We start from the raw sequence: 9716 nt of genomic DNA, 5'->3' as shown, positions 1-9716 counted from the left end.
ATCATTTCGAATCATTCGCTCATTTCTGTCACTTACCGCGTGCTCCGGTTCGAATCCTGTCGCATCCCCGATGCACCGATTCGCTTCGAAGTGCCCCAGGTTTCGGCCTCATTTCTGTACATGCTCCAGAGACTGAGTCACTCGCAGGTTCAGGTACAGGCCCTGATTCTAGTCTTTGTCATGGCATATCATTTCTGTCACTTATTACGCTCCGATTCGAATCCTGCCGCATTCATTGATGCACCGATTCGTTCCGGTGTGCCCAGCTGTTACGCCTCATTTCAGTACATGCTCCAGAGATGGATTCTTTGTTATAACTATCAGTCCAGTCGTTGATTCTTGTCTCTGTCATGGCATATCATTTCTGTCACTTATCACGCTCCGATTCGAATCCTATTGCATTTATTGATGCACCGATTTGTTCCGGTGTGCCCAGCTGTCACGCCTCATTTCAGTACATGCTCCAAAGACAGGATTCATTTATTTCATTCATGGGCCCATCCTCTGATTCTTGTCTTTGTCATGGGTATCATTTCATCTCACCTATCACGCTCCGGTATGAATAGTCACACCCGTGCACCAAATTCGTCTCGGCGTGCCCTAGGACAGGCCTCATTTCAGTACATGCTCCAGAATCCGTTTCGTGCTCGGTTGCAAGATTGTGGCATGGCGATCCGGACCTCTGTCATGGCAGATTCACTCATTTCACTGTCACGTACCGCTTCCCGGTTTGAGTCCAGTTGGTTCTTCAATGTTTTGATTCCTACCGGGGGCCTTGCTCATCGGTCTCATTTCACTAAAAGTTGCCTCAAAATTCAATACATGCTCCAGAGTTCGGTTTGCTGTCAGTTGCATCGGCGACGCGACCAAATCACATCTCTGTCATGGTAGGCATTTCATTCAAAAAAGCAACATTTCATTTGTTTGTTTGTCTCATTTCGTTTGTTTCATTTCATTTCATTTCTAAATCTCACCTCCATGAAGTCACTATTTAGCTAGCCATCTCTGTTCAGGTGTTGAACTCTCAAACAAACTTCACCTTCATCTCCTCAGGTCAGTCGAGTTTTCAGTAGGTCCACCCTGCACCTGGTCGGACGGTGCCTCCTTAGGTAAGGAAAAAAAAAAAAAACGTCATCTGGGAAGGAAACGCTCATGAGCGGAAGCATCCTTCTTGATTAAGCATGTATTTCTTCAGGAGTCTCCAACGAGTCTTGTAATCCATGTCACCCTCATATAGGTTCCGCTTAGGAGAAAACCCGAACCCGAGGACTAGTAGGCTCGCCAGGGCTGGATTACGCCACCATGTCCCGGGCCGGCAGTGAGGACCTCACAGCCCCATTATCTCCGTCTCTAGTCTCAGAGAGTGGCAGCCAACGGTCCCCCAGAGCATGGACCATTCCTAGGCTGACAGCTGAGCTGAGGCGCAGAAGTGTACCCTTTCCGGCAACAGCCAGAAAGGCAGAGCTTTTCAGGCTCCTCTTTCCTCCCCCAGCTGCGGCAGAAGCTAGTACCCAGCAGGCCTCCCTGGGCTCTATCGCCTCTTCAATTTCGCAGCTACATACCCTGGTATCTTCCCTGGCGACCTCAATGTCAGAGGTCCAGAATCGGGTGGCCCTCCTCGAGACCCGCTCGCCCGTTTCTCTTCCAGTACCAGCATCCCAGGCAGTGACTAGCCCTCTCGCAGGTATCACCGGGTGTACGTCAGTTGTGTACCCTTCTCATCTGGTATCAGCTAGCATCAGGAAGGACATCCTAGAGGGCAAGGACGTCAATCTGGCTTCTCTTCTCATCTCCATTCACAAGCTTGCGGAGAATAAGGCTTATACGTGGGGGGACGTGTCAGTGGTCCTCAAAACCAAGGACCCCAGGCTGGACAGAAAGCTTTCGGTCACCGAGTTTACGCTGGCCTTCGGCATGATGAGGGATATCATCTGCTCAGCCTCCCCCGGCAGGAGGGAGGAGCTGGATCGCTACCTCCATGTAGTAGTAGACTTAGGTTATAAATACGGCGGTTTTTCATTTTACGACTACCACCGCTCCTTCTCCGCCAAGGCGGCCACCAGGCTCTTCCAATTCCAGACGCCTACTGACTGGAGCGTCATGGATACCGAGCTATTTTGCCGCCACTTCGCGGGGCTACGGTCTCCCCTCTGTGCGATTTGCCAGTCGGCTACTCATACCACGACCTGGTGCGCTAGCTCAGTGACAGCCCCGCCCTCAGACAGTCCTTCTGCCTCAGGTACTGCTCAGGGCCCACAGGCGCCGGCACGCCTGCCGCAGACGGATAAGTTTGGGTGCCCGGTCAAGACCATGGGAGGGGCAGCAATCTGCAACAATTACAATAGCGGGTCATGCAATTTTAGTCAGTGCAGGCTGCTCCATGTATGCACGCAGTGTCATAGGGCTCATCCCAGGCTTATGTGCGAGGTCAAACAGATTAAGAAATCTTGACTAAGCCGGGTCAATGTCTCGTGGCTCAGCATCTACTTTACCGCTCATCCTACTCCCTCACTATCCGTCTACCTTGTCCAGGGCTTCACTCACGGCTTTCACACTGGACTTATCTCTCTCCCTCACCTCACGCACGAATGCCGGAACCTGCGGTCAGCAGCTATGGATGAACGAGCCATTGATCAACTACTACAGTCAGAGTTAGACCAGGACTTTATCATAGGCCCTTTCACACAGCCCCCATTCAACACCTGGAGAGTCAGCCCTATTGGGCTTGTCAAGGGTAAGTTCTCTAATAAACTCAGATTGGTGTACGATTTGTCAGCGCCTCATTCCTCTTCTGTCCCCAGTCTTAATTCCCTTATCCCTTCCGAGGAGTTCTCCCTTAAATATGCATCCGTAGACACGGCCATCCAGGCCATTCTCAAAACAGGCACGGGCACCTGGCTCTCCAAGGCCGACATCTCGGATGCCTTCAAGCTCCTTCCCATCCATCCATCTCTCTGGTGCTGGCATGGCATCTAATGGAGGGAGCTGTACTATTTTGCCACCAAACTGACATTCGGGTCCAAAAGCAGCCCCTGGCTCTTTGACACTTTCGCACAGCCACTCACGTTGATCTTGCTGCACGTAGCCCAGTGTCGGGGAGTCATACACTATCTGGATGACTTCCTGCTGATCGAGCCACCCGGCTCACCGCCAGGAGATCTGGATAAGTTAGGGGTGGTCTTCAGTAACCTCAACGTCCCCATTGCCAAGCATAAGGTGGATGGTCCAACGCAGGCCATCACCTTTCTCTGGGTTAGCCTAGACACCAACACCATGCAGGCCAGCCTCCCCCCGGATAAACTGGCCCGCATCAGGACGGTCCTGAAGGGACTTCACCCGCGCCAGAACTTGCACCAAAAGACAGCTACAATCCCTACTCGGCATGTTGAACTTCGCCATGTGCATCATCCCTCAGGGTCGCGCATTTGTGTCACGCCTATTGGTCTTACTGTCCCTCTCACAGGACCCGGAGCAAGTCCTCAGCCTGGATCCCGCGGCGATAGCGGACCTTGCTATGTGGGAGGAATTCCTATCGTCTTGGAATGGCGTGTCCCTGTTCATTCCCTCCGTGTCTTCCCTTTCACCCCAGGTGGTGACCGACGCAGCGGCCTCCACAGGCTTTGCGGCAATTTTTGGCCACCTCTGGCTCGCAGCTCCCTGGCCTCCCCAGATACTGGCAATTCCTGGCTTTGCCGAGACGTCCTCCCTGTTTGAGTTATACCCCATCGTAGCTGCAGCACACACATGGGGCCGTAGTTGGTCGGGTCAAACTGTGACCTTTTCAACAGATAATTTAGCCACTGCGGAGATCATTAATAAAGGCAGGTCCAAGTCTCTAGCGATAATGTCCTTCCTACGTCGACTGGTCCAGCTCTCGTTATTATTTCCGTTCAACATCCATTGTTCCTTTATCCCCGGTAAATTCAATCAGGCAGCAGATGCCCTCTCCCGCTTTAACTTTGTCTCATTTTTCGATCAGGTGCCCGGAGCCGGACCAACATCAGCAGCTATCCCGGACTGGTCTCAGCTGACCCTGGATTAACCCCACACCTCCTAGCGGCAACCCAACTCATCGATCACTCCCTCTCACGTAATACCCTCAAGGCCTATCAATCGGCCTGGAGGGCCTTTAACCGCTTTATGACATATCACAGCACAGAGACGTCCCGTGTCAAGCAAGTCCTGGCCTTCATTTCCTACTGCCACTCGGAGTTGGCGTTATCCTTTAATACGATCCGGCTATACCTGGCCGGGGTACAACATTTCACATCCCTCCAGGACCCTACCGAACCTTCCTTATTTTCTTACCACGCCGTTCGGGCTATTATGCGCGGCGTCCAGAAGCGCCAGCCAATGGCCTGCACCAAACGGCTGCCTATCACAGGAGACATTTTTAGAAACATGTCAGATATCCTGGCCACTTCACCTTTCGGTCTCCGCATTAGTGTCATCTTACAAGCAGCCATACATCTGGCCTTCTACGGCTTCTTACGGCCAGGCGAGTTCACTTGTAACAGCCCCACAGCACGCATGCTGTGCAAGCACCACCTGGTCCGATACGAAGACCATTTCATCTTACGCTTAGCAGTCTCCAAAACGCAGCAGCTTGGCTCGGGTACAGACATACATTTCTATAAGACCAACAACCGCTGGTGCCCGGTCGCCACTCTCACCCGCTTGTTGACCCTTCTGGCCGATCAACCAGAAACTGGCCAGCTTCTGCCATTTCACACTAAACCTCTGAACGCTGCCCGGTTTATGGAACATGTCAGGATACTCCTGCGTATCCTTCACCTCAATCCTACTCACTACTCCGGACATTCCTTCCGTATCGGAGCAGCTTCAACAGCCTCCCGCCAAGGGGTCCCGGACCATGTTATCAAGAAGTTGGGCAGATGGAAGTCCACCTGTTTCGCCCGTTACATACCCAATCCACAAGTGGAGATGGCCCAGGCCTTTGTCAAGCTCACCCAGTAACAAACTTGAAACAATAAAAATACAACCCCTACCTGAATGTTTTTGCCCCCTTTTTTTGGTATACCGTACGTTAGACCAGGGCACACTTTCAGGTCCATTTCAAGTAAGCGAGTTTATGTTAACCTTGTTTGTCATCCTTATCCGTATCGGTCAGAGGGTTCTGAACCATAAATAGAAAGGCCAGTATGGTGGCCTGGAATTATGGGAGGAGCCCGGTGGGGTATATAATCAGCCCGTTCGCCTATCTTCCTCGTCGGTTCCGGTGCGTGATACCCACCCACCCATCCCCTTTTTCAGGGCATTTCTCAAGCATTATACTCCTCATGAGAGTACTCATTTCACTCCATTTCATATTCATCTCATTTAACACCCACTTCTCTATCTAGGGTATGCCCCCTTATTTTGGTATACCGTACGTTAGACCAGGGCACACTTTCAGGTCCATTTCAAGTAAGCGAGTTTATGTTAACCTTGTTTGCCATCCTTATCCGTATCGGTCAGAGGGTTCTGAACCATAAATTATATATATATATATATATATATATATATATATATATATATATATATATATATATATATATATATATATATATATATGTGAACCCAACATTTCATATTCCTTATCTGTGCCTGCTGTACATTCATGTACTTGTATGAAAAAGTATCCTGTTCTCTTTGTATTGCTTCCTTTGTGAGAAATCCCTGGTGTTCCTGCCAGTCCCTCTGTTGTCCATCCTCCTTTACATTGGTATCCTCAGCGCCACTTACTTGCATCCAAGTCCCCTTCGCACCCCCCTTTCTTTGTAGCTCAGTCCTCTTCACAGCCCCCTTGTACCCCAGTCCCTTTTAAAATCCTCCTTTACTTGCAACCCTGTACCCTTTGCAACCCCCCTTTACTTGTACCCCAGTCCCTTTTACAGTCCCCCTTACGTGCACCCCAGTCTCCTTCACAGCTGCTCCCTTACTTGCCCCACAGAACCATGCAAAGCTCCACTCCATGTATCCCAGTTTCGTTTACAGCCCCCCTTCCTTGCACCCCTGTCCCTCTTTCCATGTATTTCAGTTCCCTCCACAGCCCCCATACTTGTATCCCAGTCCCCTCCACAGCTCTCTGTTTGATGTGATGTAAGTAAAGAGACAGCACAAGCCATTACTGTACAGAAGCCATGTTCACTGAATAAACCCACCAGGAACTGGAAACACCAAACAGGAAGAAGTACAACAGAAATGCACCATAGAGTTGCATTTAAAGAAACATAACATCCATAACACTCCTCTCTTTGTATCCCAGCCCTTCCACAGTCCCCCTCCTTGTATCCCTGTCCCCTCCACAGCTCCCCTCCTTGTATCCCTGTGCCCTCCACAGCCCCCCTCCTTGTACCCAGTCCCCTTCACAGCCTGTCCTTTTATCCTAGTCCCCTCCACAGCCCCCTCCTTGTACCCAGTCCCCTCCACAGCCCCGTTCTTGTATCTCAGCCCCTCCTTCTGTGTATCTCAGTCCCCTCCACAGCCCCGTCCTTCTATCCCAGCCCCTCCTTCTGTGTATTTCAGTTCGCTCCACAGCCCCGCTTCTTTTATCCCATTCCCATCCACAGCCCCCCTCCTTGTATCCCAATCCCCTCCACAGCCCCCCTGATTGTATCCCAGTCCCCTCCACAGCCCCCCTCCTTGTACCCAGTCCCCTCCACAGCACCGTCCTTGTATCCTAGCCCCTCCTTCCGTGTATCTCAGTTCCCTCCACAGCCCCCTCCTTGTACCCAGTCCCCTCCACAGCTCCCTCCTTGTATCCCAGCCCCTCCACAGCTCCCCTCCTTGTACTCAGTCCCCTCCACAGCTCCCCTCCTTGTATCCAAGTCCCCTCCACAGTTCCCCTTCTTGTATCCAAGTCTCCACAGCTCCCCTCCTTGTACCCAGTCCCCTCCACAGCCCCTCTGCTTATATCCCAGTCCCCTTCACAGCCCCCCTCCTTGTACCCAGTCTCCTCCATAGCCCCCCTCCTCCATCTGACCAAAGCACATAATCCCAAGGTAAGTATAGTAGCAAGTCCTAGTTGCAATACCTAGTTGGAACACCCAATAAGAGGATAATATGCGACCAGTTTAAACTACGTGGCGTGTTCACCAATGCCAGGAGTATGGCGGACAGGATGGGTGAACTAGAGATACTGTCGTACGAGGAGGATTTGGATTTTGTGGGAATTTAGAGTGCCACCACTGCTCCACCACTAAGAACCCCTCCTGATGGATGGGGTACTGAAGGAGGGATCCCCTAGGGGTGGATTTTGAAGGCACGTACAACTTTACTTTACAAAAAATATTTTATTTCATAAAACAAACAGAAAAATAGTATACAATATACATCTAAAATATATATCTCTACTCTGGGTATAGTTATAAAGACAATGTTGATAACAGTATACACCATTTAATGTGCAGTATAATCCATGTAGGTATAGACACTCTATGCGTTTCGGAGCTCAATAACGCATGTCCTGCTTCAGGGGTGTATATACAACATTTGCATGGAATAATACCTGTGGTGGGGTTGGTAATGTCCCAAAGATGTTATTTAATAAAAAACAGAAGATTATAGATGACCGAACATGTAGAAATTACTCTGCCAGTGTTCAAAGCGCATCCCAAATTTGTATACAAGAGGGCAAGTGGCGTAGATGTCGTGCAGGTGTAACAACGACTTTAAAGAGGTAGTGCAGACCAGAGAGAAATCCAGTGGACTGGAGCTCTAGAGGCACACCGCCCTGAAAAATCCTCAATAAGGCAGAAGGGTCAGGGATAGAAGGCAAATTGTCCAACTGGCATTACGCATGTGGGATCAGCAGCTCCTGGGTAATTAAATAAATAAAAGAGCGAACAAAAGTCCTGGATGGCTTAACTCCATATATATATATATATATATATATATATATATATATATATAAAAGCAAAGCAGAAGGCTTTCAAAAAATATAAGGTTGAGGGATCATCATCAGCATTCAGACTTTATAAAGAATGTAACAAGAAATATAAGAGTGCAATAAGGATGGCTAATGCCACGTACAACCGACCAAACTTTTTGACAGCAAAGGAAAGAATCTGTCGGACAATTCGATCATGTGTGGGCTCCATCGGACCTTTGCTTGCCAAAAATTCGATGGACTTTAGAAATAGAACATGTTTTAAATTTTCCCGCTGGAACTCCACCAGACCCAGTTCCTAATGGGAAAACCGTTCGTCTGTATGCTGGTCCGACGGACCAAATATGACACAAGGGCAGCTACAGCACCTGCCCGCGAGAATGTTTCCAGCTCAATCCTATTGCGCTGGTTCTCCGCTGCAGGATACTGTACATCTCATGCTCGCTGCAATAGGAAAAACGCAAGAGAGAGGCAACAATGTCCTTTTTTAGGTCTGGTATGAATTTTAAGGGGAAGCCCCTACACAGAAAAAACAGCGTGGGGGTCCCCCCAAAATCCATACCAGACCCTTATCTGAGCACACAACCCCGCCGGTCAGCAAAGGGGTTGGGGACAAGCGAGCACCCCCCTCCCTCCTCCTGAGACGTACCAGGCCACATGCCCTCAACATGGGGGGTGGGCGCTTTGGGGAAGGGGGCGCCTGGCCCCCCCACCCCAAAGCACCTTGTCCCCATGTTGATGAGGACAAGGGCCTCTTCCCGACAACACTGGCCATTGGCTGTCGGGGTCTTCGGGTGGAGGTTTGTCAGAATCTGGGAGCCCCCTTTAATAAGGGGGCCCCCAGATCCCAGCTCCCACCCTTCCCCAAAGCACCCATCCCCCATGTTGAGAGCATGCGGCCTGGTGCGGTTCAGGAGGGGGGGGGGGCGCTCGCTTGTTCCCACCCCCTTTCCTGCCCGGCCGAGCTGCGTACTCTCATAAGGATCTGGTATGGACCTTGGGGGGACCTCCACGCCATTTTTGCAGGGGTTCCCCTTAAAATCCATACCAGGTGATGGGGCTTGCAAGGTGTCAATCTCGGCGACAAAAGCGGCGAGATTGACTTCCTTTGCTAGTCCCATCGTAACTTGTCACGTTCGAAATGAACAGACATCGGTCCATGTGTGGGCAAGTACGTTCATTTGGAAGTCCGCCGTAACTCTGTTGGAAGTCCGTCGGAAAGACCGATCATGTGTGGGCAAGTCCGTTAGTTCAGAAAGTCCATCTGAACTCCGCCGGAAGTCCGGCGGGAAGTCCATTGGACCTAGTCTGCTGGAAAGTCCAGTTGTGTGTACAGGGCATAAGACAGAATATGAAAGACACATAGCGGAGAAGAGCAAAAAAAACAGTAAAAAAGGGAGGACAGCCCATATTGGCCCCATAAAGAATGAGGAAGGGCATCTGGTTACAAAGGATGGGGAGATGATGAAGGTATTGAATTGATTCTTCTCCTCAGTCTTCACAAGGGAATCGGGGGGCTTCAGTTACCAAAACTGCAGTGTTTATCCTCATGACACATCACAGGAAGCACCTCCATGGTTAACAGAGGACAGAATTAAAATTAGACTTGGGAAAATTAACATTAATAAATCACCGGGATCAGAAGGCTTGTACTCGAGGGTACTTAGGGAACTCAGTCAAGTAATTCCCAGACCATTGTTCCTAATTTTTACTGACAGTCTACTGACTGGAATGGTACTAGCTGATTGGAGAAAAGCCAATGTAGCACCAACATTTAAAAAGGGCCCAAAATACATCCTTGGTAATTACAGACCAGTTAGCCTAA

Source organism: Lithobates pipiens, unplaced genomic scaffold (assembly GCF_037356315.1).
Source record: "Lithobates pipiens isolate NorthernLeopardFrog02 unplaced genomic scaffold, aLitPip1_a1.2 Scaffold_18, whole genome shotgun sequence".
NCBI lineage: Eukaryota > Metazoa > Chordata > Amphibia > Anura > Ranidae > Lithobates > Lithobates pipiens.
The sequence above is the reverse complement of the archived record's forward strand: the minus strand, read 5'-3'. Positions refer to the sequence as shown.